Source organism: Canis lupus, chromosome 17, assembly GCF_011100685.1.
Source record: "Canis lupus familiaris isolate Mischka breed German Shepherd chromosome 17, alternate assembly UU_Cfam_GSD_1.0, whole genome shotgun sequence".
NCBI lineage: Eukaryota > Metazoa > Chordata > Mammalia > Carnivora > Canidae > Canis > Canis lupus.
Window position 1 is genome coordinate 64,512,396 of NC_049238.1, and position 24,516 is coordinate 64,536,911.

The 24,516-nt window shown below is 35.9% G+C and overlaps 1 protein-coding gene across 4 annotated transcripts in view; it reads right to left on the reverse strand.

Moving 5' to 3' along the window:
- RAP1A (RAP1A, member of RAS oncogene family) overlaps window positions 1-24,516 on the reverse strand; it is a 70,759-nt gene that overhangs the window by 23,937 nt on the left and 22,306 nt on the right. The window lies entirely within an intron of this gene.

Genomic DNA, 24,516 nt, shown 5'->3' on the forward strand with positions numbered 1-24,516 from the left:
TATTGGTGATATGTCACAATTGCTGCTGATATCACTATGTAGTTTGTTGCCTGCACTCAAAATAGAAACAAATACTAAATTTCATTTAGAAGTTAGTGAAAAATAAAGATTTTTTTCTATACAAGTGTTGGGGACCCTAGATTATGATTCCCTACCTATTCTAAGCAGTTAGCATATTGGTTACTCTAATTAAACTCAAGCTTTATGGTTTTACATCTTCTTTATACCCTTTTACATTCTTAAGAGTTTATAATTACATGGATTCTCCAGAATGGATGTCTGATTTTCTAAATACTTTTTCTCCATCTATTTGTATTATATAGTTTTTATTTTTCTTTCCATCCATATGTCTGTTCATTCCACCTCAAATTTGTTCTAAGCCAGTATATAGTAGGGTCTAGCCTATGCAAAAGGAAGAAGTAAAATTGTCTTTATTCACAGATAACATGATCCCACATGTACAATACACAAATAAGCTCCCAGACTCATAATGTGAATCTAGCAAGATTTCAGGATAAAAGGTTGATACAAAATAATAACTATTATATTTGTATATACTGGCAAAGAACTGAAAAATGTAATCTAAAAAATACTATTTATAATAGTATCCAATAAGAAATAAAATACTTAAAAGATGAATTTAACAGAATATGTGCAAGGCTTATATACTGAAACTAAAAAACACAGCTCAGAGAAATTAAGGACACAGTAACTACACAGACTTGCTATGTTATATTAAGATATATCCATAGTATTGTTAAGATGTCAATTCTCTCCAAGCTGGGTCTACAGATTCAATGCAATCCCAATCAACAGATTTCTTTTTTGTAAAAATTGACAAGATGACTTTAGCATTTTTTTGAAAATGCAAATAACTTAGTACAGTTAACAGTTTGGAAAAAGAAAAAAGTTTTATATACTATCTGATTTTAAGACAATATAGAACTACAGTAATAAAGATACTGTTATATTGTCATAAAGAGAGATCAGTGGCACCAAATTAAATCCAGAAATAAAACCATATATTATGTTTGGTTCATTTTTTTATAAAGGGACTATATAGTACCCATCCTTCAAGCTATCCCCCCAATGATCCTGGTCTCCTGGTATTCATAACTTGTTCCCTCTCAGTTTTCAAATCCTTGTGTAGTTTCCGACTAAGATTGGTTGAGTGACAACCGAATATTGCAGAAGTGACCATATGTGACCTCCTTTAAAAGGCACTGCAGCTTATACCATAATCTCTGGAATCAGTCTCCCTTAGGGAAGCCACTCACCATATCAGGAGGACACTTAACCAACAGCCCTTCAGAGAGGCCCAAATGGAGAGGAACTGAGGACTCCTACCAAGAGTTAGCACACTTTACGAAACACCTTCAGAAGCAGATCTTGCAGTTTTAGTCAAGCCTTAATTCAGAGGATTGCAGTCTCATGAGGCTATGAGCCAGAACATTCCAGTCAAGCCACTCCCAAATGCCTAATCCACAAAAATTGACAATAAATGATTATTACTGTTCTACGCCCAATGGGATTTGTGTTAATCTGTTACACAGAAATAGACTGTTTCAGATAGGGGCAACAATAATTCAGTATGTATAAGACAGTCTTATGAACAAGTCAAGCTGGAAAAAAATGAACTTCAACCCTTACCTTTATTCATAATAGCCAAAATCTAGAAACAACCCAAGTATCCATCATGAAGTGAATGGATAAACTGTGATATATCCAATCAATGGAATACTATTAAGTAATAAAAAACAGAATAAACTACTGACAGATTCAGAAACAAGATGGATGAATCTCAAAAAAAAAAAAAAAAAAACCAAAAGAAAACAACCCACACAGTAAAAGAGTGACTACTGTTCGATTCCACTTACATAAAATTCTAGGAAAGATAAAACTAAGCTATAGTTCCAGAAAGTTACTTGGGGCCAGTGGTGGTAGGACAGGCATGATCACTATAAAGGAACTTTTCTGGGTGATGGAAATGATTTGTATCTTAATTATGGCGGTGGTTACATGGGTGTTTCCATTTATTAAATTTTATTGTACATTTTAAATTAAAGATTAATTAATTATTTGAGAAAGACAAAGCACACAAGTGGGGCTTGAGAGGGGTGGGCAGAGGCAGAGGAAGAAGCAGAATTCCTGCTGGTCCAGGAGATCATGACCTGAGCCGCAGGAAGATGCTTACTGAGTCACCCAAGCACCCCCTTTTTGAATTGCATTTAAAACAGGTACATTTTAGGAACCCTTGTGCATTGTTGATGGGAATGTAAAGTGATACAACCACTCTGGAAAATAGTATGGAGGCTCTTCAAAAAAATAAAAATAGAATTACCATATGATTCAGTAATTCCATTACAGGTACCTACCCAAATATGAAAACATTAAACCAAAAAGATATCTGCACCCTTATATTTATTGCAGCATTATTTATAATAGCCAAATTATGGAAGCAATCCAAGTGGCCATCAATAGATGAATGGACAAAGAAGATGTAGTATATACAAACAATCGAATATTAACCATAAAAAAGAATGAAATCTTAGATGCCTGGGTGGCTCAATGGTTGGGCATCTGCCTTCAGCTCAGGGCGTGATCCTGGGGTCCAGGTATCGAGTCCTGCATCAGGCTCCCCGCAAGGGGCCTGCTTCTCCCTCTACCTATGTTTCTGCCTCTCTCTGTCTCTCATGAATAAATAAATAAATAAAATCTTAAAAAAATGAAATCTCACCATTTCTAACATGAATGGATCTATAATGGAGTATAATGCTAAGTAAAATAAGTCAGAGAAAGAAAGTACCACACGATTTCACTCATATGTAGAATTTAAGAAACAAAATAAATGAACAAAGAAGAAAAGACAAACCAACCAGACCCTTAACTATGGGCAACTGATGGTTCCATGGGGGAGGTGAGTGGGAGGATGGGGGAAACAGGTAAATGGGATTAAGGATATACTTACCATGATAAGCACTATAATGTATAGAATTGCTGAACCACTATATTATACACCTGAAACTAATATAACACTGTATGTTATACTGGAATTAAAATTTAAAAATAAATAAAATTTTTAAAATTTAAAAAGAAAAAAATAGGGACATTTTACTACATGTGAATTATATATATAGCTCGTAGAATTCACTTAGGAAAACCCAATGGGGAAAAAAGGGAAATGTCTCAGAATAACAGTTACACATACAGTTTTATAAAGTGAATATGTCCCCCAATGTGATGAGATTAAAAGGTGGGGCCTTTGGGAGGTAATTAGGATTAGATGAGGATTATAAGGACACTAGTCCAGTCATCTAAGAGTTCCAAGAGCTTGCTTCTTTCACTCTCCACCAAGTGAAAATATAGGCAGTCATTTATTTATAAGTCAGGAAGCAGGTCCTCTTCAGACACCTGATTTCCCAGTGCCTTGATCTTGGACTCCCCAGCTTCTAGAACTATGAGAAATGCATTTGTCATTTAAGCCACCCAGTCTATGGTAATTTGTTCCAGCAGCCCTTACCCACAGTAAGGGTAAATTATAGTGGACTATCCAACAGACATGGTAGCAGGTATGACTGTTGTTCTGAATCAAAACACATTTACCAAATATATCCCAGGTACTAGTTCTGTATTAGGTGGAAGGGAGGCAAAAATGAAAAATATGTTTCCCATCCTCAAAGAGCCCATGGAGGAGGAAAAACTAAAATTACAATATGATGTGAACAGTTATTATAGAGCAGAGATTAAAGGGTTGGGGAAGTATGGAAGAACACAGGAGAGAGCAGGTTGGTTTTTCAACGGAGGTTACATAAGAACTAAGAGAAAAACTGAATAGGAATGTTCCAGGTAAGTAGGGAAAGACATTCTAAGCAGAGGAAATGGCTTGAGCAAATACTCTAAGTCACTAGATATACAAGATCTAGGGAATACCAGACAACTGGGTGTGGCCAGAACACACAGTTTAAAAACAAGGTATGGAAAATGGAGCAGGGTATGGAACCTGGGTTATGCTTGCAAAGGCACTTACCATGTAAAAGAGAAATTCCTACAATTTATTTAGGAAGCAAAGGGAAGAAACAGTATTTTTTTTTTTTTTTAAGTAATACAGTCAGGTATACCTTCTGGAAAGACAACAACTAACAGTCTACTAAACAGAATGAAGGAGACATGAGAGGCAAGAATAGTTAGAAAGCTACTGAAATAGCTTGGGTGGAAAATGACACAGGCCTGCACAGCAGCACTAGTGCTGAAGAAGCGCAATGGTTTTCTGAAGGTAAAACTGACAGGCCTCTAGCTAGTTACAGGTTATTATTAAGGGGATTTAAGAGGAATCAAGAATAACTCCTAAATATCTACTCTAGGAAAATTGGTGGCTAAAAGGAGGTTTAAAAAGAAAGTTAATATTCCTGCTCAAAATTAAGTTTGAGATTCCTATGGGAAAAGTAAATCTAAGTCTGGAAGCTCAGCAGAAACTAAAGGGCTAGAGGGTAGAGACTTAGGAGTTGTTTTAAGAAATGTTTGTAATTGAAACCATAGTAGATGAGATCAACCAAGAAGGATTTATTCAGTGAAAACAGAAGAAATCTAAGAATCGAGCACTGAAAAAAGACCACATTTTACAACACAGATGGACAGGAAGTTCAGAGGAAACTGTGAGCTGAAAAAGGTTTGTGCTCAACACTAATCATCCTCTGTCTGTATCAGGTGGCTCTCTTATTTCCATGAAAGCAAAACAAAAACAAACACCTTGACTATTAAACACAAGAGCATGTAAATATATCCAGACAGATCTTATCTGTAAACCCTTTTTCAGGTCCCTCATGGTTCTGAGCTGGGGACCACTGTCATTTTAACAAGGCGTAAATACATCATCTCTCTAATCCAAATATGTGTATCTTTCCAGAGGGAATCCTAATATAGCAAGGCTCATTTACATTCCCCAAACTGCCTCCTAGGGCAACAGATTTTGGGAAAAGCACTCAGACACAGCCAAATTATTTTGGGTATTCTGCAACAACAAAATATTTGGCCCCTGTTCCTCAACTCAAGCAGTAAAATATTCAAATCCCAAAGCCATTTTTCATATATATAGTATATATTTTTCATATGTACTATATATCCCGAAAATTATTTTCTTTACACATAATACCATGGGTCATGAATGTATACACATATGCACACATGCAAATGCAAAAATAATACAGCTCAGATAAGAAAACAGACACATACAAATATACAATAAGGAATAATGTGGATTATTTTCTTTTGAAAGGGGTTAATTCTAACTCATTACTGCCAAGTTAGAAAACCACTATGTTCTTCGAAGCAAACCATGCCTTTTTATGGAAATCTCTTGTGCCCTGCGTTCCCAACACAGCACCAGAAAATTTCTCTCTCTGGTTAAGATTTCCTGACAAATAAGGAGGACAAGAATAAACATTACACTACACTATGTTTAAATTTTAAGTCAATCTTAAGTTCCTAACATTATAGTCCAAGCTATAATACAACAAATTTTTCATTCTTCCTTCAAAACTACTTCTAAATTTCACAAAATAACATGATTGTCTTTATGACACAAATCAATCCCAATTTTGTTGTTTCAGTTTTTAAATATGTAAACTAATTACAAGGAGACAGTTTCTCCTACATAAATGAACCTATAAAACAAAATTCATTTAAGAAAATTCTGTTGTGATGAGAAATTTCAAAGAAAGTTTTTTTTACATTAAAGAACACTGAAGGTAGTTTCTTAACAAGCAGTTATATTGTTGATTATATTTACAGAAGCCATGAATATTTTAAGTATTTATTTACATATTTTAGAGAGGGAGGAAAAGGCAGAGGGAGAGGAGAAGCAGACCCCCCCCCCCCCGAGCCCAGAGCCCAACATCAGGCTCTATCTAACAACCCAACCTGAGATGAAACCAGAAGTCCCAGACACTCAACCAACTGAGCCACCCGGTGTCCCAGAAGCCATGAGTATTTTATTTTATTTATTTATTTTTAAGATTTTATTTATTTATTCATGAGAGACAGAGAGAAAGAGAGAGGCAGAGACACAGACACAGAGAGATCCAGGCTGCCCACAGGGAGCCTAAAGCGGGACTGGATCCCAGATCCCAGGATCACACCCTGAGCTGAAGGCAGATGCTCAACCACTGAGCAAACGCAGATGTCCCAAAATAAGTTTAATTACTTTTTTTAAAAAGATTTTTATTTATTTATTCATGAGAGACACACACACACACAGAGAGAGAGAGAGAGAGAGAGAGAGAGAGAGAGAGAGAGGGGCAGAGACCTAGGCAGAGGGTAAAGCTGGCCCCATGCAGGGAGCCTGATGTGGGACTTGATCCTGGGACTCCAGGATCACACCCTGGGCCGAAGACAGGCGGTAAACCACTGAGCCACCCAGGGATTGTCTTTTCTTGTTATACCTACTGAAGTCAGTATTCAACAACAGAATGCCTGAATTATAGTAGGTGTTCCCTTTCTGGAAATTCAGTCTAAAAACATCTCCAGATATGATCATCTAAGCCCTTTGAACTCTACCTTCACAGAATAGTCCAGTCCCTCCCTGGGTAACCTAATTGTTAGAATGTTCTTTACACCGCTCTATTTCTTTGTAGTGGCTACTTACTGGGTCTCTGTCCTCTGAAGTTAAACAGAATAAAGAGAATTCCTATTCTGAAGTCTATATCCCTCAAATATTTGGAAACACTTATCCCCTGCCCCTAATATCTTCTATTTCAGGAAGCAGTCCATTTCCTTTTTCAAATGGTAAAGGTTTCAAAATCTATAATCATTCTGATCTCCTCTGCAAATTCTTTAATTCTTACTTTCTAAAATAAAAGTATTAGGGAAGCCCGGGTGGCTCAGCGGTTTAGCGCTGTCTTCAGCCTGGGGCATGATCTTGGAGACCCAGGATTGAGTCCCACATCGGGCTCCCTGCATGGAGCCTGCTTCTCCCTCTGCCTGTGTCTCTGCCTCTCTCTCTTCTCTCTGTATCTCTCATGAATAAATAAATAAAATCTTTTTTAAAAAAGTATTATATGCTAATTAATTAGTACTATTAGCAGGCATAACTAAAAAGCTTAAAATTAAAAAAAAAAAGCAGTCACTGTATCCTTTAACTTACAACAGCTACTTCAAATTTCTAGCTTCTCTGAGTGTTCCCCATATTTCCTTTCTTTTAAAAGATTTACTTATTTGAGAGAGTACATGTGTAAGGGGGGGAGGTGGGATGTGTGGCAGAGGGAGAGAATTTCAAGCAGACTCCCTGATAAGTGAGCCAAAATCATGAGTTGGAGGCTTAACCAACTGAGCCACCAATTAAAAAAAAAAAAAAAAAATTTAAAACACAAGGTTTCTACAGTTTATGTTCCTGCACTTCTTTATTGAATGATACATCCTCACTTCTTTGTGTATTAAAAAAAGAACACAAATTCTACTGTTTTAAAAGAAATTCATATCATTTATCCCCAAGTAAATCTTTACCAAAATCTTAAGACTGTATGACTTAAGTAAAGCTTGACTGAGACAATCATCCCATTCACTACACCCTTGAAATCATTCTCCAAAAGTTCAAGGGAAGGACTAAATATTCCAACTCTCTTATTCAGGAAAGCAAATTTGACAAGTGGTCTTGAAAGGCTTAATATTCTATTATGACAACACATGCAATAATCTACCATTTGAAATTCCTTAAACAATAAGTTACTTAGGTATACTTTTTAATAATCGTATAGCAGCTGTGGTTTAGTTCCTCTTTCATTCTCATTGTTTATGTCCCCTCTGGTTTTTTTTTATTATACTTACCAGGTCAGCCTTTCCTAGGAATCAACTTTGGCTTTATTGTTCCTTTCCTATAAGCTTGTTTTGTATTTCTTTAATATCTGCTTTTATGTTTATTTCTTCATTCCCTTCTTTTTCTCTTTTTCTAAATTAGCTTGGAGGCTTGGCTCTTTAATTTTCAGCCTTTTTTCTTTTCTAATTAATATCCCAAGCCTTCCAGCAGGGATCCTTTTTCCTTCTACCTAAAGTGTGTCTTTTTGAAGTTGTCATAGAGATGTTCTATTAGCAGCAAAATCTGTTTTTATTTATTTGAAAATTATATATTACCTATACTCTTTTTTTTTTAAAGATTTTATTTATTTATTCATGATAGAGATAGAGAGAGAGAGGCGGAGACACAGGCAGAGGGAGAAGCAGGCTCCATGCCGGGAGCCCGACGTGGGACTCAATCCCAGGACTCCAGGATCGCGCCCTGGGCCAAAGGCAGGCGCTAAACTGCTGAGCCACCCAGGGATCCCCTATTACCTATACTCTTAAAGATATTTTTGCCTTGGGAATCCCTGGGTGGCTCAGTGCCTGCCTTTGGCCCAGGGTGTGATCCTGGAGTCCCGGATAGAGTACCACATGGGGCTCCGTGCATGGAGCCTGCTTCTCTCTCTGCCTGTGTCTCTGCCTCTCTCTGTGTGTCTCTCTCATGAATGAATGAATGAATGAATGAATGAATGAATAAATAAATAAATATCTTTTTTAAAAAAGATATTTTTGCCTTAAGAGTTATTTATTCACAGCACACTGTAGTTATTATCCTCATGTCCTTTGGCTTTAATTTTCCTTTTGATAAATTGCAGATCTTTCCAAAATAATCTAACTTCTCACTCTGGCTATTTTTAAGACCTCTCAATGTGTGTAAATTTAACTATGAATTGTTTAGGTTTATATTTTTATTAATCCTTCATTTGACTTCTTGAATTTGTGTATATCTGGATTCTGCTTTTTTTTTTTTAGATTTTATTTATTTATTCATGAGAGACACATGATAACTCTGATAACTAAACAATATAACATATTTTAGTCACACATAAAATGCCTGCCATGGGAAAAGTTAAATGCTTTTTCCCTTTTAAAGTGAAACAAATATAGGACCAACATTTTGGTTGATAAAAATACTGCCACATTAGAAAACTACTATGAGGATCCTAGTTTATTAGTTTGTTTGCTTTAAGATCTTTAAAACTATCTTAGCATGGCCAAAGTTGTCTTGAGTTTCTGATTCATGTAAACTCTGAAGTTATACACAGGTTCCTGCTACCAGAGGTTACTTGTTTAGTGACAAGAAATACCACAGGCAGACACCTTTGTCTTTTAAAAATTCCACTGGGAACAACCTTGGTCCTAATCAACTTAATTTTTGAGATGAGAGGAGGTCAGAAAAAATATAATAAAATTATTTAAAGCCCTGTTTTCATGACAGATATATCAATTTAATCAGATCTAGAAACTGGCTATAAAAATAAGAATGAATAATTTAATTAGGGATCTTTGATTTTGTGCCTACCACAAAGAAATATACAAGAAGATATAAAACTATTGATTTTTCTATGATTTATTTTAAAGAGTTACATTGGCTGAACCATTTTATTTTGTCATAATGGAATCAGATGAGTATCACATAAATGGGAGATCTTAATCTGGCAATCAGGAGTTATAAATTGCTGACCACATGTTTATAAATGGATTTTTTTCATAAGAATCAAACAGTTCCAAATATTCTTCCTGTATGGCCATCAACCCAGGTCAGATAAGCTACCATCAGCTTACACCTGGATTACTGTGATGGCCTCTCATCTGGTTTCCCCACATCCAATTTTCCCCCTTCAATCTATTTTTCCACAATGAAGCCAGATGATTATAAAAAGATTATAAAAATTTAATCATGTTACTGACCCTCCTCCCAAATCCCTCCAGTTAAGATACTTCAGTACTTTTCCACTACTTTTAAATAAAGACCAAAAATGTTAATTAAGATAGCCCATAAGGGTCTGCACAGTTTGGTCTATAACTCTTACTCTAGTTTACCTCACAATATGGTCCCTCTCATTCTCAATGCTCCAGCCAACTGGCTTTAATTTTCTTCAGTGCGCCATGTTCTCTCCTTACCAAAGGCATAGATCAGCTGGTAAAATTGTTTTGGAAAAAAATTCAGCAGGAAAGGAAGACAGGGAGTTATTAGTTCATGGGGCATGGAGATCTGTAATTTGAAGAAAGTGATATCTGAATGGAACACCTAAACGTAAGGGGAAGTTAGACTACAGTTATGCAGACCTCTGAGATATGCTGACTTTCAAAGAGAAAGGAGAGTACCTAACAAGTACGGTGTGATTAGCAGATAAGAGCTAAATACAGGCTTTTCAGAACATGGTAAAACTATAGCTTTTGCTTGCTAAGAGATGTGAAGTCACTGAATGGTTGTGAGCAAAGGAAGACAGGTCCCCATGGAAATTTTAAATAGATACCCTGCTGTTATATGGTGAAAGGAAGGAGGAGGTGAAGGGCAGAAGTAAGGAAAACTATGTGAAAGCAAATAAAACAACCCAAAAGAGGGGATCCCTGGGTGGCTCAGCAGTTTAGCTCCTGCCTTTGGCCTGGGGCGTGATCCTAGAGTCCTGGGATCGAGTCCCATTTTGGGCTCCCTACATGGAGCCTGCTTCTCCCTCTGCCTGTGTCTCTGCCTCTCTCTCATGAATAAATAAATAAAATCTTAAAAAAAGAAAAAAAAAAAGAAAAAGAAACCCATAAGATGGAAATGGACCAAAGCAGTAGTGGCAAAGTATTAAGACTTAGTTATCTTCTAGATATACTTAGAAGTCAGGACTAAAAGGAGTGAGGAGTTGGGAGGAAAAAAAAATTAATAGTTAATAAATAAATAATCAAAAGACAGTAATAAACAGAAGACACCAAGCCACAAATCCTAGATGTCCAGAGAATATCAAGCAGAATACCAAAAAATCTATACCTAGGCATATATTCAAGTTGTAGAAAATCAGAGGAAAAAAAAAATGCTGAAAGAAGTCAGAAGGAAAAAATACCTTACCTACAGTGCAGTAAGGATGAGAATTACATCCAATTTCTCTTCAGAAAGTACACAAGCATAAAGAGAAATGAAATATTTAAAGTGTTGATAGAAAAAACCCATCAAGCTACAATTCTGTATTCAGCAAAATTATCCTTTGTATGAAAGATATACAGACTCTCTCAGACAAACAAAAATTCAGGAAATTTGTTGCCAGTAGACCTGCCCTGCAAGAAATGTTAGAAGTTCTTCTAAAGGAAGGAAAATGATTTAGGGTAGGTACTTGGACCTAAATATGAATGTATGAAAGTAAAATAAAAACTTTTATTTTCTTATCTTACTTGATCTAACAGATAATTGTTTGGAATAATAATATTATGTGACTATAGCTTATGGATAAGTGAAATGAATAACAGCAATGTTAAGAGATTGGTGGGAAAAACTGGGAATACTTTGCTATAAAATACATGTACTACCCTGTGAAGTGGTATGGTGTTATAGCCGTGAATGTAGGTTTTAAATTCAAAGGCAATCACTAAAGAAAATATAATTGATATGGTAAGACAGGAGAATAATGAAAGCACATAAAATGTTCAATTAAAAAAAGAAAATAGGGCAACCCCGGTGGCCCAGCGGTTTAGTGCTGCCTGCAGCCCAGGGTGTGATCCTGGAGACCCGGGACAGAGTCCCATGTCAGGCTCCCTGCATGAAGCCTGCTTCTCCCTCTGCCTGTGTCTCTGCCTCTCTCTCTCTCTCTCTCTGTGTCTCTCATGAATAAAACAAACAAACAAATAAATAAATAAAACAAAACAAAACCAGAAAACGGCAGAAAAAGGGTAGAAGAACAAAACAAAACAAAAAACACCCCGGGCAATAACCAATAGAAAACAGTAACAACTGTGGTACCTATTAATCCAACATATCAAAAATCACTTTAAACATCATGGTCTAAATATACAAATTAAAAGAAAGACTGCCGGGTGTCTCTGTGGTTGAGCCTTTGGCTCAGGTCGTGATCCTGGGGTCCTAGGACTGAGCTCCACTCAGGCTCCCTGCGGGTAGCCCGCTTCTCCGCTTCTCCCTCTGCCTGTGTTTCTGCCTCTCTCTCTCTGTGGGCCTCTCATGAATAAATAAATCTTTTAAAAATAAAAATAAATAAAAGAAGACTGCCAAGTGGACTAAAAAACAAAATCCAACTATGTGTTGTCTATGAGAAACCACTTTGAATATAAAACACAGATTAAAAGTAAAGGAGCAAGTAAATGGAGCAAAATATACCATGCTAACGCTAATCAAAAAAAAAGAAAGTTGGAGTAGCTATATAACTTCAGACAAAGCCAACTTCAGAGCAAGGAAAATTATCAGGGATAAAGAGTGACATTATATAATGATAAAGGAGTCAATTCTCCAAGAAGACCTAACAATCCTTAATGTTTATGTGTCTGACAACAGAGCATCAAAATATACGAGACAAAGCATATAACAGCAAGGAGAAACAGATGAATCCACTATTACAGCTAGAGACTTCAACATCCCTTTATCAGTAATTGACAGATCCAGCAGGCAGGAATCAGTAAGGACATATTTGAACTGAACAATACTATCAATCAACTGGATCAAACTGATATTTAGAAAATACTTCAAAAAAAAAAAAAAAAGAAAGAAAATACTTCATCTGACAAGATATACATTATTTTCAAGTGCACATGGAACATTTATCAAGAGACTATAATCTATAATCTAGACTATACATCTCAATAAATCTAAAGGAATTTAAGCCATACAAAGTATGTTTTTTACCACAATGGAATTTACCTAGAATCAGAAATAGACATTAAGAAAATCCCCAAATATCTGAGAACAAAATAACATGTCTCTGAATAATCTGTGATCCAAAGAAGTCAAAATGGAAATCAGTATTTTGAAGAGAATGAAAATGAAAATAAAAATAACAAAATTTGTAGGAGACAGCCCAGAAATAAACCCTTATATAAACGGTCAAATAGCTTGACAAGGTGCTAATACCAATCAGTAAGAAAAAAGACAGTCTTTTTAACAAAGGGTGTTGGGAACTGGGTATTCACATGCAAAAGAATTAGGTTGGATCCTTACCTTACAGAAATAATTAAAATGAATCAAAAACCTAAATATAAGAACAAAAGTATAAAACTCTTAAAAGAAAACATAAGGGAAAGCTTCATGACATTAGACTTGGCAATGATTTCCTGGATATGACATTAAAAGCACAAGCACCAAAAGAAAAAATAGATAAACTGAACTACATCAAAATTTAAAACTTCTCGACAGCCCAGATGGCTCAGCAGTTTAGTGCTGCTGAAGTGATCACGTCTTCAGCCCAGGGCATGATCCTGGGGTCCTAGGATCGAGTCCCATGTCCAGCTCCCTGCATAGAGCCTGCTTCTCCCTCTGCCTGTGTCCCTGCCTCTCTGTCTCTGTCTCTGATGAATAAATAAATAAAATCTTTTTTAAAAAATTAAAACATCTGTGAATCAAAGAACACAACCATTAGTGTAAAACAGCAACTGATGGAATGGGAAAAAACATCTGCAAGTCATGTACCTGATAAGGGGTTAATATCAGAATATATAAAGAACGCCTACAACTCAACAACAAGCACCAAACAACACAATGAAAAATGGGCAAAGGACTTGAATAGACATTTTTCCAAAGAAGATATAAAAATCACAAATGGCAAAAAACACATGGAAAAGATGATGAACACTCCTAATCATCAAGGGATGCAAATCAAAACCACAATTAGATACCACTTTACAGCCATTACGATGGCTACTGCCAAAACAAAACAAACAATGAAGAAACCAGAAAATAACAAATATTGGTAAAAATATGGAGGAATTAGAACCCTTGTGTACTGCTGGTGGGAATGCGGAAAACAGCATGGCAGTTCCTCAAAAGTTTACATACAGAATTATCATATGATCAAGCAGTTCTACTTGTGGGTATATACCCAAGAGAACTGAAAGCAGAGACTCAAACAGGTATTGGTAGTATATCCGTGTTTACAGCAGCGTTATTCAGAGTAGTCAAAGTGAAAACAACTCAAGTGTCCATCAACAGATGAGGAGATAAACAAAATGTGGTACACACACACACACACACACACACACAAAGGGATACTCAGCCTTAAAAGGAAGGAAATTCTGACACAAGCTACAGCATGAATGAGCCTTGAGAATACTACATTAACTAAATAAAATAAGCCAGTCATAAAAGGGCAAATTACTGTATGATTCCAAGGTACACAAAATATCTAGAGTAGTCAATAGTCAAATTCACAGACAGGAAATAGAATGGTGGTTGTCAGGGCATGGGAGGAGAGAGGAATAGGGAGTTAAATGTTATATGGGTACAGAGTTGCAGTTTGGGAAGATTAAACAAATTCTAGATATGCATGGTGGGAATAGTTTCACAAAAATGTAAAAGTACTTAATTCCACTAAATTGTGCACTTAAAAATGGTTACAAGGGTAAATTTTATGTTTTTTTTACCACAATTTTAAAAAATACATAATTCATATTAACTTTAAAAAATCCTAAGTAGAGCAGTCAACAAAAGAGGACAAGCAGCAGCAGCCAGTGAGGTAGGGAGAAACCATGTGTGTGGCTTTTTGGAAGACAGAGAAGAAAACATTTGAAAGTGATCAACTGCCACAAGCTGCTGCTGAATCCAGTAAGAGAAGCACTGGGAACCGACCACTGGGGGTCACTGGAGACTTGGAGAGCTCATTTTAGTGGATTAACCTAGGGACAAAAGCCTGAGTTCAGGAAAAGAGTGAGAAACGGGAAACAGAATTACTGAAATTTTTTTTGAGGAGTTGCATTAAAGAATAGAGAAGTGAGTGTTCACTACTACAAGGGGAAGTGGTTTGGGGTTCAAAAGGTATATTCTGTTTTTTATTCTATTTTTATAATGGGTAGACATCCAGTATACCAAACATTTAAGAACTACTACATTAAGAATGTCCAGAATGAACTATTTACTCTCGAGACTTCATTTTACCACTTGACACTAGAGGTTAGTGCTATAATTTTGAATCTTGTTTCCCACCCCTCCAAACATTATATCATCCTCTTTTCTCAAAAGCATTAAAATTTTTAATGAAAACTGTTTGACAAATAATACTGTAATAAATGTACAATAATTATTCTTTTGGCCAGATATGTCCAAATATTCGCTATTATAGATAACACTGCAATGAATCTTTGTGCACAAATTTTTGTCCAAAGTTATCATTTTTTTTTCCTCTGGGTTACATTCTCAGATGGATCATTACTAGGTATAAGATTAGGAACACTTTTAAGGTTTTTCATGGAGACTAGTAGGTTCATCAATTTACATTCTCCTCAGGAATGTGTGGGTCTTATTTTACTATATCCCTAACAGCAGAGCATTTCAATTTAAATTTTTAAATTTTAACTTCAATGTTCTTGGTTTAAGTGTATCATCAAAAATGTATTATCCAAGAGGTGGGCACCTGGGTGGCTCAGCAGTGAGCATCTATCTGCCTTTGGCTCAGGGTGTGACCCTGGGGTCCTGGGATCGAGTCCCTCATCAGGCTCTCCCTAGGGAATCTGCTTCTCCCTCTGCCTGTGTCTCTGCCTCTCTCTGTGTCTCTCATGAATAAATCTTAAAAAAATATATTATCCTTAACTGAATTTTAACTTGTAAAGTTAAGCTGTTTTTCAGATATGTCACATCTTTTTTGAATTGCCTATTCTTTTCTCATTTGTCTTTGAAAAAAGTTGTTTTTCCTATCAATCAGTCTTTTCTGCTTATTTATTAAAGATAGCAACCTTTTTGGTTATTCCAGGTTTTCCCCTACGTGTTATTTGCCTTTAATTGTTCATTTTATCATATTCAAGCTAATTTTTCTGAACTATGTTAATCTATGCTTTCCTTTATCAATTTCCCTTCATAGTTCATAATTTGGTTTATAATTTCGAAGGACTGGATATCAAAGGATTAAAGCAAAAGACTGGGTTTAAGAATGAATGTTCTGTTGTAAAGAGGGTAGAAAATCTCCTTGTGCTATCAATATCTGGTTTATTGTCTGGTTTCCATGTAAATCAAAATTTAGAAAGTTTATAAATGTATGGCCAATAAATAAGTATATAATAAAATCTGGTAAAAGCAAGTTTAAAAATGAGACTTGGATTCAGAACACCTGTAATTAAGTGCTGGCTCTACCACTTATTAGCTGGAAGACTCTGGACTTCTTAATTTCACTCAATTCTCATGATCTATGATCTATAAATAAGAGCATAACACTGAGGACTTACTATGCATCAAGCATGATTCTAGGAATTTTACTTCTATAACTTATTTAAATACAACTGTATGATATAATCACCATTTTGCATAAAAGAAAACATATACTCTAGGAGAGATGAGAAAAACTCAAAATAAATGACAAAACCAGAGTTCCAACCTAGGCATTTTGACTTCAGTGGCCCCACCTGGCTCCAAATCACTCTATTATATGGCCTCTTTCATCTTTAAAATGGAATGATACCATCTATCTCACAGGTGTGATGAGAAGATTAAATGAGGCAATACACAACAAAGAACTTTATAAAGTGGCAAGTATAATGAACCATAATATTAAGGATTTTTGTTCGAATAACAACAAAAAAATCAGATACTTTATATGACTTAAAATTGGTTAAAAACAAAACAAAGCAAAAAAAGGAGAACCCTCCTACACTGTTGGTAGAAATGCAAACTGGTGTGGCCACTCTGGAAAACAGTATGGAGGTGCCTCAAAAAGTTAAAATTAGAACCACCCTGCAACCCAGCAATTGCACTACTAGGTATTTATCCAAAGGATACAAAAATATGGTTTTGAAGGGATACATGTACCCAATATTTATTTTTATAGCACCATTATCAATAATAGCTAAATTATGGAAAGAGCCCAAATGTCCATTGACTGATGAATGGATAAAGAAGATATGGTATACACACACACACACAGAGGAATATTACTCAGCCACCAAAAAGACTTAAATTTTGCCATCTGCAATGACATGGATGGAGCAAGAAGAGTACTATGATAAGGGAAATAAGTCAGAGAAAGACAAATATTGCATGCGATGTCACTCAGATGTGGAATTTAAGAAACAAAAAGATGAACATGGGGAGAAAAAGAAAAAAGACAGCAAAACCAGAAAAGAGTCTTAACAACAGAGAACAAACTAAGGGTCGCTGGAGGGAAAGTGGGTGGGGAGGGTAACTGGGTGATGGGCATTATGCAGGGCACTTGTGATAGGCACTGGGTGTTGTATTTAAGTGATGAATCACTAAATTCTACATCTGAAACTAATATTACACTGTATGTTACGTGGAATTCACATAAAAACACGAAAAAGAGGGTAGCCCAGGTGGCTCAGTGGTTTAGCACCGCTTTCGGCCTAGGCCGTCCGTGATCCTGGGGACCTGGGATCAAGTCCCACATGGTCTCCCTGCATGGAGCCTGCTTCTCCCTCTGCCTGTGTCTGTGCCTCTCTCTCATGAATAAATAAAACCTTTAAAAAGAAGGAAAAAAAGATGGTAGAAAATTCCTCAAAGCATATACTGAGACCTAAAATCCTTACAATAACCTGTTAAAAGTATCATGGCAGCTTCTGGCTTGCTGGCTGGACTAGAAAGCTCCTGCTTTAGCCTAGAAGAATACACAAATTACTCCATACAAATGACAGTGCAAAGCATCCCCCTGATAGGGCAGTGTCCCTTGCAAGACAAATCAGCTCAATATTCCAGTTTAGAAATGTCATGAGAACAAATCCAGCTTGTCTTTCTTCCTCTTAGTCCTGTCCCTTCTTCCTCTCCTGTCAAACAGGAAGATTTATGCCTGTTCCTAAGACCGGTAACACTGTATCTACCCATTTCTTCTTTCTCTATTCAAATCCTCCATGCCCTTTGAGGTACATTTTCAAGCCCCAACTTCAAAGCTGTAGCAATCAATTCATGCCTGCAATTCTTCCTTACCTGACCTCTCATTACTTCTTCCATAAAACTATGGAATCTCTGCTTACATTTTCTTTTGTTGAGATATAATCCACATACCATAAAATTCACCATTTTAAAGTATGTAATTGAGTCATTTAAATTATTCACAAGGCTGTACAATCACCACCACTAATTTCAGAACATTTTCAGTGCCCTAAAAAGAAACCCTACATCCAGCAGCAATCACTCCCAATATCCCCTCCCCAGCCTCTGGCAACCACTTTCTGTCTCTATGGGTTTGTCTATTCCAGACATTTCTATAAATGGAATACAATTTGTGAACTTTTGTGTTCAGCTTCTCTCACATATAAAGCAAAGTTCACCTATGTTGTAGCATGTATTAGTGCTTCATTTCTTTCTGTGGCTGAATTATGTTCCATTGTCTGGCTACACCACATATTGGTTATTCATTAGTCAGTGATGGACTTACTTGCTATTGTGACTAACAATAGTATGAACAAGTTTTTATGTTAACATATGTTTCTAATTCTCTTGGGTTTATACCTACAGTGAAATTGCTGGGTCATATGGTAACTATGCTTAACTTTTTTGAGGAACTGCCAGACTGTTTTCTCTACAGTGACTACCATTTTACATTCCCACCAGCAGTGCATGAGAGTTCCAATCTCTCCACATCCTTGTCAACACTTGTTACTGTCCATTTTTAATTATAGCTTTCTTAGTGGGTATGAAATGTATCTCATGATTCTGGTTTGCACTCCTTAATGTCTCTTGCTATACTTTATCTTATGTGATACATATTCTTCTAATTCATAGTCGGCAAGCCTTTTCTGTAAAGGCCCAGATAGTTAATATTTTTGCTTTGCAGACCACACATGGTCTATATTACATCTTCTCCTCTGTTTGTTTTAAATAAAAGCAAATACCATCTTAGTTTGATTGCCATAAAAAATCAGGCCTTATAGTTTGGCAGCCACTACTTTGTATCATAATTAGCCTTACATTCTCTATCAACGTTTCAACTTTGTTGAAAGCAAGGTAAAACCTGTTTCATACTCCTTCATTTTTTTAAAAAAAGATTTTAGTGATTTATTCATGAGGGACATGGGGGGTTGGGGGGGCGGGCGGGCAGAGACATAGGCAGAGTGGAGAAGCAGGCTCTCTGCAAGGAGCCCAATGTGGGACTTAATCCTGGATCCCAGCCCTGGGCCAAAGGCAGAAGCTCAACCACTGAGCCACCCAGGGGCTCCTTTTACACTCCTTCATAGTGATATGCATAAAGCCCACGAATATAAGAGCAGAGGATCTAAAAGTACTTTAACTGAACTTCTTACACAAAGAAAGTCCCTAATCAAAAGAAATATACATCTTTCCACAGGTATTCACACAATATAAAGCAAACTAGTTTTTAAAATGATTGCTGAAAGTAATTTTTCTTTTGAAATGGGGCAGCCTGCCTAAGAATATCATGAGAACAGAGAAAAAAATCTTTCATAATGTCCTCTGAATCAAACTTATTAAAATAGCTTTCTAGGACCAAATGCATTTTAAGGCTATTCCAAATCAAGCACCTCTAAATCCTACAGCTACAAATAAGATTAAAATTACAGTAATATACTATGGCAGAACTTGATATTTGTTCTTCTAACTTGATATACAGCAAAACCAAACCAAAACAAAAGGTATATAGTTCTGGCAAATGTGAAAATCCAGTAATTTCAGCAATTTGAGTTTTACATTCTGGAAATTATAGATTGATCATATAAAAGGAATTGGTTCTACACAGAAACTCTTTGATACAGTAGAATGAAAACTAATGTAAGAGACAGCAGATATAACTATTTATCTCTGGGAAAGTCATTGAACTTCTTTGAAGCCCAAGGATCTCATCTTTAAAAGTAGGAATGATTCCATATGTCCTACCCTCTTTGCATAATTGTGAAGATCATATGAGACAAAGTTTATAAAACTCTAAAAAGAACTCTATTAACATTACTCATATATTGTTAGACAAAATAATCAAAACCAAGCTTTCACTATTAAGGTAAGTATAAACAAGAGTTCTCTGGATCTTCATAGTTATAACCAGTATTTTTCCTAATGGACCTAATTACATCAATGAACACTATGGTGATTCACTTTTTAAGACTAACAGAGGAATGGAAATCAGCACAAACTAGTCTCACATTCTGAATGGCATAAAGGTTAGCCAAGTGCATAAAAGTATTCAGACCGGTTCCCCAGCTCTTAGGAATCTAAGACAACATTCAATCTTTTGCATCTTTAGTTTATTCCAGTGAAGGAAAGAACGTACTAAATATTCCTTAAAACACTAAACTGCCTGCTAAAAATTCAATGGGAACCAAATAGTAACCTCAAAAATCCAGTTAGAATCCAAAGTAAAGTTTTCATCAACAGAAAAGGGATAATAAAACAATGATAATATCTAATATTCTGTGCTAAGTATTTCGGACTTAGCCCTTAAATGGCTTCTATTTAATTTTTCTAATTTAAAATTAAGCCTTGTTTCACTGGATTACTTTGTTCACAGTGGCTAAATTCCCTTAAGAAAACCCATTCCAAAGACTGTAAGTCTAAGTCACTGTGCTTGAAATGTGCTAGAATATTTGCCTCAGAGAATGAGTATTTAAAATACCTGAAATACTATTTGTTGACAGAAATGATCACCAGGATGGGCAGCCCGGGTGGCTCAGCAGTTTAGCGCCGCCTTCGGCCCAGGGCGTGATCTTGGAGACCCGGGTTTGCCTGTATCTCTGTCTCTGTGTGTCTCTCATGAATAAACAAATAAAATCTTTAAAAAAATCCTCTCTAAAACAGGAAAAGCACTAACCAGTTGTATGTATAAGAAGAGAGGATTTAAAAAAAAAAAAAAAAAGAAATGATCACCAGGAAATACTTGTAATCATCCACATCCACCCACATTTCATCTAGTAACCAACTAAACCCACCTCCATCTTCGCTACTCCCATTTTTACTTAGGTATATATCAATGCAAGGTCTGGTACCTAATGCGTCTGCACATTTGCAGAAATCAATATATTACAACAACTTCCTTGAAAATGTGCGATTCTGATCAAAGCTTTAAAATATTTTCAACTCTGAAAATTAAAACATTTTTACCAGGAAAATTCTGACTAGAAATATTAATCCTGCAAAATATTTGCTCAATAATAGTATCTAATTCTATTTTTTAAAGTTGTGTCTGAATGAATTATATCTTTCTTTTATCTAAAGAACATTGTATATGTATGAAATACATATACATGAAAATAACCCCAAAATCTTTCACTTGACATCAATATGTTGAAAGACAGTGACCAAGGGTCACAAACCTGGAAACATTTAAGGACATTAGAAGAACTGCCAAAGAAACAAGTTAACAAAATAATTAAAACAACAAAATAAAATATAACGTATTTGTATTATACAAAAATAAAATGTAAGGATATGAGAACAATCTTTAAACTGTCATAAAATATTCCCATGACATGATAAAATTTCCAAGCAACCAAATATACAAAATATCACAAATAAACAGAAATTATATAGCACAGTTGGACAGTGACTTTGTTATAAAACACCTGAAAATATAATTATAGAGGAATTTCTGTGTAGAATTAACTCTTGACAAGTATACCAGCTATTTTCACTGAAGAATAGAATTCTCAATATAGTACAAACTAAAAGACTGACAGTTTATATACAACACTCATACACATTCACATTGAGTAGAAATTTCTCAGTATCTGGATGTATCTTTTTGGTATGCTTAAAGTATCAAACTATAGCATATATAAACTGTGAAATTTGAACAATGCTACATGCAAACAAATTACGAAATTACCAACTCTTAACACTGTGCTTGAGTCTAATTCTTTTGGACTCACATAATTATCAAATTCTACAAAAATAAATTACTACAATATTTCATTGATAACAATTTACCAACTTCAATAACTTCAACATAAGTTAAAAGATACCAATCAATAATAGCTATTAAAATTCTCTATAAGCATAAAGTTTACTTTTGAGGCCTAGATTTGAACTAAGCTTGTTAACGGGGAAAAGGTATTTAAGATCAAAATGAAAATCACCTGACTACAAGAAAAACTTTATTGCTAAAGCCTTGAAGGTCAGAGTTCAAAGGCAGGTACAACAATTAAACATATTGATTAAATTCTTCAGAGGCTACAATCTCAACATCTACATCTAGAGCCCTGTTTCTAACAATGTCTTCTATTGGCTAGAAGCAAGTAATTGAAATTATTACCCCAAGTCAATCTGTAAGGCATACCGAGCACAGCAAACATCAAACTTGGTATCTAGCTTAATTCAGGGGAAAAACCCAACAGTATTACAGTGGTCCCTAATACCACAAACACCCATGACATGTTGATCTACTAAGAATACAAGGCAGTGAGAAAGGAAAATAAAACCAGTTGCCTAAATTTAATAAAACAAAAATATTATAATGCCTTTTGTCAAAATGTTAGATTAATTTATCAACTGTATGGCCTTAGGTAATAACACAATTGAAAAAGCCAAACATTTTTTGAAAAAGCAAACTAGCTCTATTTTGAGAAGGTACTCCACTCTGAGGGATTCATTCATTTTTATCCCCTTATTCTGCATTTTGCAGAAATGAATTTACAAATTAGGCACCAAATTAAGAGGGGGATAAAAAGGAAAGAAAAAAAGTCTAATGGAGAACTTAAGACACATGCTGTGTCTCCAAATTAGAACAAAAATAGCTCTAGCTCTAACTAGTAGAGCTCACCTACTAAACAGCAGCAGCAGAATGAACACACACTAAAATGAAAAAGCCTATCAAAGTAATGTTATGAGAGCAAAAAGAAAGAGTAGAAAAAACCTGGTCATTTGCTAAAGGTTCTGTCAAACTAGAGTGATGAAGCATACAAAAGGAAACAAGGAGGTTTACTTTTACAAGAATATCTTACTATCACAGCATGCAAAAATCAAACAAAAGAACTATGCAGGCCAAATATAATTCATGAAAAAGGCCTCCTGATCATTAAGAATTACTAGTAAATGTCTAAATCAATTTCTTTTGTAAACCTGGCCTGGTATAAATCAGGGCGTGTGTGTGTGTGTGTGTATGTGTGTGTGTCTATAATCTGAGGAAAATCTCACAGCACAAGTTTCCACTACACTAAATTTTAGGCACTTTGATCCCTTCACCATCTCCCAGCCTATCATCTCTCCCCCCCCTCTTTTTTTTTTAAATTTTATTTATTTATTTATGAGAGACACAGATAGAGAGGCAGAGACACAGGCAGAGGGAGAAGCAGGCTCCATGCAGGGAGCCTGATGTGGGACTGGATCCCAGAGCTCCAGGATCACACCCTAGGCTGAAGGTGGCACTAAACCGCGGAGCCACCCGGGCTGCCCATCTCTCTTCCAAACCTGGATTCCAGGAGTGATCACAAGTATAGCTTAGTAGCCAAGCAGAGACTTCAGAAGCTAAATTCTGTATCTGAAGTCCGACTCTTGTCACTAACTTGCTCTACAATCCTAGGCAATGTTTTACCCTCTGTGTCTTTTATCATTGGGATAACAGTCCCTACTTCACAGGGTTACTCTGAGTAAATGAATTAGTATTTTTAAAGCATACTTATAAATATGCCTAGCACAGAGTAAGGGCTCCATATGTGTTTGCTCTTTATCATCATTGCACTCTTTGTCTAAGTTATTCTTTGCCCACCCGCTTCTATTCTACATATTCCCATGTTTCCCCTAAAATCAGCCAGTGTAACTTCAATCATGAATCTTTTTTAAAGACTTATTTATTTGGGGGAGGGGAGCGAGTGCTTGAGAGCAGGGGGAGGGGCAGACTCCCCATTAACAGTAGAGTTCACACAGAGCTGGATCTCACCATGAAATCATGTCCTGAGCCAAACATGACAAGAGTCAGACACTTAACGACTGAGCCACCCACAAGCCCAACCATAAATGAATCTTAAAAATCTCTCTTCATTGCTTGAGAAAACACCACTATGTAACTGATGTCACTACTACAAATTCCTAGTCTGAAATCTCACCTAGACCTTCAGCACTGCACATCAATCCTTTTACCAATCATTGCTTTACTTCCTCTCTCATTCCCACTCCTCACTGGTAAATTTATCAAGTCCAGTCACTATGATCTTTTTTCCTCAAGTCGCCCTCAGGAGATAAAGTCCCTCATTATATTTAAGGTCAATCCCTCTTATCTGCTCTCTACTAACTCCCTCTGCAATTTTCTGTCATGTAAGCCAGAAACATACATAGCCATGTAAAATCTGTTCTCCAAATACAATCGATAGCTAAGTCCTATGGATTTCATCACCCACATATTTCTAAAAATTATTTCCCCTTCATCCCTATTACTTTTTGGTAACTGAAGTCCTCATCATCCCTTAACCAAAATCTTTCCATGAGCAGAGATTAAGGAGAATCAAAAAATTGCAACTATCAGAAGCTGAGGACAGAGATGTAATTTTGTGACTGTTTTTCAGCCTCCACACAGCCTTACACTCCTCAAATCCATCCTCCAATTCAAACCAGAATTATTTCTTTTTTAAAGATTTTATTTATTTATTCATGAGAGATACAGAGAGCCA